Source organism: Belonocnema kinseyi, chromosome 9 (assembly GCF_010883055.1).
Source record: "Belonocnema kinseyi isolate 2016_QV_RU_SX_M_011 chromosome 9, B_treatae_v1, whole genome shotgun sequence".
NCBI classification, from domain to species: Eukaryota; Metazoa; Arthropoda; class Insecta; order Hymenoptera; family Cynipidae; genus Belonocnema; species Belonocnema kinseyi.
In genome coordinates this window covers 82,928,800-82,936,550 of record NC_046665.1, presented here as the reverse complement: position 1 = coordinate 82,936,550, position 7,751 = coordinate 82,928,800, and positions in this window count along the sequence as shown.

The following is a 7,751-nucleotide window of genomic DNA, read 5'->3' as shown; positions in this document are numbered from 1 at the left end:
TTTCATTTCAATAATTTCAATCAAAGGTGGAACTACTTTGTTAAAAATTTAGTTTTTTTGGTTCGTGATTCATAAATTTAGATGGAAGAATTTGTTTTCTGAAAATTTAACTATTTTGTAGAAAATTATTTTTGTTTTGGGTTAAAAATCAATTTTCATAAAGGACATGAATTATCAATTTTAAATTAAATTAAAAAATTACTATAAAAAATTGTTTTCGATGAAAATAAGAATAGTAAAACATAAAACTTTATGTAGAACATATAAATTGTATTCTTCTAATGAATAAAATCTGCTCCTTCTTTTGTTCTTGTAAACTACACATTTCGAATTTCGCGCTCGTTTCACTTACTTTACTGGATGATCATCGAGGGCGCTACATGTCAAAACCCTCTTTCAATTTATCTCAAGCCATCTTGTATCTCATACCTAATAGGCAAGCTGGCATTATGGATCCACGCCAAATTCAAAATTGCTAAATTAATATCAAATTATATGAATACACTTACATGATCGATTATTTATTTTTCAATTATACTGAAGCAATGTTATCAAAACATAAATTATAAATAAAATTACATCTGATATAATATATGAAATATTTATAATTATATGATTTTTTAAATAAATATTAACAAATAATAAAATAATAATAGACTATAGGTCAAACATTAATACAATACTTTTTCAAGAGTTTATTATTATAGCTATTTAGATTTCACATCATAACTCCTTTTTATTTGCGTGGGTTAATGTGCGTCGTTCTGTAGAAAAACGGGTTCCTAACCTTACTTTCTTCTGGATCTCATTTCGCTTAAATATATCCAAAAAATGCTTATATGCAATTTAATTACATGTAAACATAATCTTCACACCCCCTATATTTGAATTATATTGTGATAGTCATAAATATTAGTAATAATTTCGCATACTCTTAAATTTAAATTAGGTTTCCATTTGTCGCATCTACAATTTATGATTCACATTGACAGTCTTTCTGTTCGCCCTAGTGGAAAACGGAAAGTTTAAATCCATCTTCGCTTCTATTTTTACAAAACGGGGCACTACAGCAGACCATTTTTGTTATATTCTAAACTTAATTTTAATCAAACTATACCACATTCTTATCGCACTGTTTCCCGCGAACTGTCCAGGAACCAGAATGGTGGTTGCATATTCCTGTCTAATATAGTACTCCACTCTAGATGTTACTATTTAAGGTTAGGCAGGAAAAATCCAAGATGTCTGCACGCCGAGGGCAAAACTTTATTTTTTCAGAGCTAGGAAAAAAATATTTTTCACCATAAATTCAGGTTATTATTGCTTATTATTGACAAATTTAATGGGTTCATTATGTAATTGAGCTACTTTTGAAAAACAAACAATATTATACAATTACTCTTAGGGTACCTTTTCACGGAGACCAGCTTTGAATTAATCGTGGAATTAATATTTTTCAAAGGATTCATTTCTAGCTGCTTTGTTGGTTTATGGCCAATTTGGTTATGTAACAGCATGCGCTGTTTTAGAACCAGTATGTCAGGGCGCTAGAATTAGAGTTGGGTCGCGGTAATATTCTCTGTAATTTCAGCAGGAAAATCACCGTCATTACCGGTAACGTTTCTTTCGCTTCTTTCGTTACCGCTCACATTGCGACGCCATCTGTATGTTAAAATGTGAATACATGTGAATTTCAAACTACGTCGTAGTTGTTGATCAGTTTCATAGAGAATAAACGTATTAATGCAAATGGTTGATTTCTAAATAAGTAACATGTGCTTTCAAAAACAAAGGAAATGTTCCCATAAAAATAATATAGGATTAAAATAGACTGAATTTGAATAGACTGAATTCGGAAATTACTCTTTTATTTAACGAGAAAATTGGTGTATTCGTTTATTGTCTTCCATATTCTTACGCGTCTTTTATTGCTAGTACTTTAATAAAAAAATTAATAAAACGGTTTTTTTGCAAACAATAGTACTGAATCCTTATTTATATGATATTATATACATATAATGTGTCACTTCTTATTAATAATAAGCATAGTAATAATACTTGTATTCTTCATGATGGCGTGAAACTGCAAAATGCCTACAACGTTTCAGCAGATTAGGTTAGATACCCTTCGAAACGTTATGTTCAAGAAAAGTTTTTCATAGAATTTTTTATGTAGCAAATACATACGTAATTGCTGTCTACTCAACCTTCAAAGTGTGAACAATTAAAAGGAACAATATTTTTGCAAAAAATAATGTGCGCATACGTTTTTAAGCAAAACTAAATCCCACGGTAGTGGTTAAGGAACACTTTTAAACGTGAAAGTTTTCCCACAAGTTATTTAATGTGACAAATATTGAAGAATATTATATCAAATAAACGCAAAACCAATAACCAATTCAAATTTAGTCTTGAAATTCGAAAAAATATCGTTACCATTCGTTACCGGAGAATTTCCTTTTTTTACCGGAAATTTCTACTGTCACCGGTAATTTCAAGTAACGACCCAACACTAGCTAGAACCCTATTACTGAATACTTACCAGTTAATAGTTTTAAGAGCGGTAAACATTTGAAATAATTCAAATGAAACAAGTATATTTAGTTATAAAAGTTCAACAAATATATTCAGTATGTTTAGAAATTTAAATAGATCGTTATTATCAGAAAGAATAATTACTAATTATGATTGACAATAGGAAATTACATGAAAACTCCTCTCTGTACCTCGAATTAATAACTTCTAATAGCTAGTTGTAAAGGGTCAGAAGTTAGCATTTAAATAGTTATGTACACTCATATAGATCTATATACGCATATGTATATGTGGATCTATCAATCTAAATAGGTTCAACACGCGCGATCTCTCACTACCGCGCGTGTGATCTCAACCGCGAGCATACATAAACTATATACCATATAAAGGGTTGAAGCGACAAGATGCCCCTCAGACGCCGTAAATTATGTTCTATAACGCGATTTGACAGAAAAACGTCAATAGAGCGAGAATCGTAAAAATGCATTTCTGAGAATTAGAATCTCATTATTTTAGCTTGAAATATAAGGGCGGCGCTTAACGCACCTCATCATTATAGGTTAATTTAACATTAAATTATGTGACGTCAGCAATTCTATTGGCTAGAAGGACAATAGACACCCTTTTTTGGTAAAAACAGACGTTATAAATATATGCAAAAACATAGAAAAAGCTCAGATATTTGCGTTTCTCCATTTGTATTTCAAATAAAAAATCTGCGACACTCGCTCTCTGAATTATTGAAATTGGACTTAAAATATTTTTATCTTAAATTGTTAATCGAAATTCAAGCCCAAAAAACTTTATTTACACCGGTAATTCGGTACGGTTCGCCGTGGTCGACTTGAGTCGAACTAAATCTTAAGTGAAGTGTGAATAGAAACCATTGAATTAAAATTGTTTTAATTAAATAAAACTTTAAAAATGTCAAACCTGAACGAAATCTTAGTTGTTCTAAATTATTGTGTTGTGTCTGTTATTTGAACCTCGACCAGTTCGCGCGGTTAGTGATTTTTATCACTCAACGTCGGCAACGAATCCAGGATTCCAGGATTCCGCGCTCCACCGAGAGTAGAGCGCGTTGACCGGAGGGTATGTGGTTTATTTACATCCTCATAACCTCTGTCAATCTCGATTAAGATCACGTTAAAGTCGTGAAAAATCTATGAAAAAGGATAATAAAAACTTCCAATACAAGTTTTAAAAGAAGAAAATATGACTAAAAATTATATCTAATCTACTGTTCAACACATGCCTAGTGAAAGTTTCGCGAAACTGTTTAAATGTGAGCTTCATTACGAAATATTTATTTGCATGATTAATCTGCTTGATTAAATTATAATTAAAATACTAAGATCTTAGCGCGTTTTTTGAGCATAAAAATTATACGGTAAAATTTTTAATTGTAAATAAGATTAAAAATCGTTAATAAAGTTAGATCATTCATATCTTTATAAAGTGCAACTGTTAAAAATTAAGCTTCATTAAACAATATTTATTTCGAATTGTTATATTATATTCAATTCGTTCATTTAAAGAATAAAAATTTGCCGCGTTTTAAATTGATCATTCGAATTTTTAGTTTTAAATAAGCCTGGAAATCGTAGCAAAAGTTGGATTATTCATCTCTTAAAAATGCAATTTTATTAAACAATAATTATTTTCAATTATTATGTTTCATTCAATTTTAATTGAAATACGAAAAATGCAGCGCTCTTTTGTATTCATAACCAAATTCTACTTTTTAAATTGCAAATAAGTCTAAAAGTCGTTTCACTATTGGGAAAGAAAAAAAACACCGCGGGACGGAGAGCGCTCATGTCGCTCAAAAAACATGGCCGCCGGAGTAAACACATCAGTATGGTTTTGAATGGGAGTCGGGAAAAACAAGGTATTATTAATAATTAAGGACGCGAAAAATATTGTCACTACGGTTAGATACTCTGTGCGAGTTCACGAAAGCTACGCCTTCATCCAGGAACATGATAGAAGGTCAGCGAGTGATTAATTATGGCATGATAATCATGTGCGGTGTGAGTGCAAAAACCGGTAAAAGCATTGATTTGTATGCTTTATGCCTTCAAACTAGAGACTTAACAAATAATCCACATACGATAACTGGCAGATTAAAAATTAGGAATAACTGTAATACTAACTCGGATGTAGAATATTCCGTGTCTATTGACAAAATGACATGGTCGTCCAAAACCGGTACCAGTCAATCGTGTAAATATACCCGGTAAAAAGACTTGCGTTAAAAAGTATTGTAAAATGGCATGCATCCAGTGATAACCTGAGAAATTTTGAATACACCTGGATCCCGTTATTATCCTCTCGCTTTAAAATCTCCACAGCAGCTGAAATTATCTTTTAAATTGAATCCCTTTCTGAACCTAGCGCCGACAATATTTCTCTGAATACCACAAAGCAACCACGAAATAAAAAAATTTTAATCCCTTTTAATTTAGCCAATTTCGCTATTTTTATTTACTGTTTTTCGAATAATAATAAGGTAAACAGCTTTTTATAACATAGCATCGTTCATTTTACGATGTTTGAACAAAGCAAACATTTTACGATAAAAAGGTGTATTCTTGTAGACAATCCTACTAGATTTTGCAAATTTCTTACTTTTAAAGCGCGTTTTAATGCTTCAAACGAAAATGGTGTTCTTAATTTATTAGAGGTTACGTCTGACGGCTCCGATCGGTTGCAAAAGGGATTGGGATCATATTATTTTCACCGCCTAATGGGGATTAAAAAACGAAGGACAGAAACGGCATTCTTAAGGATTCGAAATTTTTGTATACCTTTTAATGTAAGGTTTCTTACCGGGTACAGTAGCTGTCCTGCTGCACTGTAACAGGTGAGTAATAATAAATACCAATAAACTTTATTTGAGTAATATTGTAGGATCATGGCTTTTCTGAAATCTATCATTTCATTTGCAATTTTTACCGAAATACCTTTAATTATGGTCATTAAAAATAAGAGCAGTCGGAGAAAGCGAGAAAACTATGTTTTAAATATATATTTTCGTTTTCAAGGCCTGTTTTAAACTTGGAAAAGCGATCGGGTGTGATTGAAGTAAATGTTAAATTTCTCTTGGTTCGTTATATTTAACCTCAAAACCAGCTGAGAAAAGGAAGCTGTTTCTGCTATTTACAATGGAACTTAGGAGTAAATACACGAAATTCTCATTGTTATTACTCAAGCAAAGTGGGGGAGAGTTAGTTGTCACATCCAACCAACTTTTCGAAGGTTTTTCGAAAATTTAACCTCTAAAAATGACACTTTATTATCGATAAAACCTGTATAAAAACCATAGTGTTTGCGCTTCCCCGACTGATTCTTGTGTATTACCGTGATTCTAAAGTATTACCTTTATTTGTTTCTATTTTTACATTCTCGTTCATGAGAGTGTAATGTAATCGTCCGAATTTTCGATCTCTGGTTTATAACGGATCTTTACGTTACGGTACACACAGAATTCGAAAATCATACAATTTTGTCGGTGTCAGTCTGTCTGTCGGTCTGTATGTCTGCATGTATGGTTATCTGAATGTTGTAGCCACGCTAAATTTTGAAGGATTTGTCAAATCAAATCCGCATTTCATATACTTCTAAAGGTCCCCAAAATGAAGGTTAAGTTCGTTAATCAGACACTTCCAACAAAAATAAAAAAATTGAGAGTATTTTCAATATTAAAAAATTTTTTTTTTTTGAATTATATAAATTTTCTTCAAAGTTTCTCATAGATGGGTAAAAGACTCGCAGATTATCTAAATAAAATGTTTTATTTTTATGAAAATTAGAAAAGTTATATAATTTTCAAAAGTTTGAAAATTTTCAAAAAAAAAAATATTTTTGCATAGATCCAAAAATTTTATTCAAAATTTTCACTTGATACCAAATATATCTTACAACTATTCTAGCCTAATTTTTCTATTAGCCCAAAATTTACAAAATTATAGCATTTTCAAAATTTTCCAATTTTTTTTTCAAATTTTAGAAATTTTTGTCAAAGTAACTTATAGATGGGTAAAATACTTGCAAATTATTCAAATAAAAATTTTAATTGTGATGGAAATTAGACAAGTTATATACTTTTCAAAAATTTAAAAATTTTCAAAAAATGGAAAAAATTCTTTTTTTTCTCATAAATCCAAAAATTTCATTCAAAATTTTCACTAGATACCAAATATATTTCAAAACTATTCTAGCCGAATTTTTCGATAAGCCCACAATTAAAAAAATTAGAGCTGGTATAACATAACTGTTGAGCGCGAAGCGCGATTATCGCAATGAGAATGTGATCGTCAAGGCCGTAGGTGCTTTGAGAACCTTCTTTAATGTCAAATTAAAAAAAAATGTTCAGCTTTACTTTATGATTGTAGTTTATGAGAGGTTTGAATGACAGTATTTGATATAATTTAATATATTACACCATTCGGTTCGGTTTTGATTCCTCTAGAATCAAACCGAAGGGCCTATGACAAAGCCACCGAACGCGTCCTCGGGTTGCGGATAGAGGGTCCCTGTACCAAGGGTTTCTGCTGAATATGGTTACAAAAATAAATAGGCAGTCGCGGACAATTGTCCAGGGGTGGTCCCGAAGGAATTAACCCCCAAGCGGAGGTGTGAAAACCGTGCCGAAAGCTGAATGGCACCTGGGTGAGGTGTCTAGAACGGTGACTCTGGGATACCAGGCGACCTCTCAGAATAAGCAGCCTTATCCTTATCACAAAGTTTTTTTTAGATTTTCAATGTTATTTTTCGCGAATAAAACAAAAAGTACGCCTCCTATCAAGAAGTGATTATTAACGAATTTGTAGATCTTTTTTGAAATAACAATTTTTGTTGATTCATATTCTTTCGTATCCTGCATAGTTTTACCACAAAATGGGATTTTTCATTTCTCATTATTTTTATGTAATAAAAATTAAAATTTTCGATTTTACAAACAAAACCAAAAAGTTTGTATGATAATCTTGTAAGGCTTTTAAAAAGCAATGTTTTTCTTTACTTTTTTTCATATCGTACGTTTTTTGGCTTATAATCTTGATTTTCGATTCAAATTAAAAATTTTGAAAATGCTAGACCTCTGAGAATTTTTTTTGTATAAAAAAAGTCATCAGGATAAATTGTTTGGCTTTCTGATTGCTATTAATAGCCGTAAATAAAAATTTAAGTATAAAAAAATTCAAAGTACAACG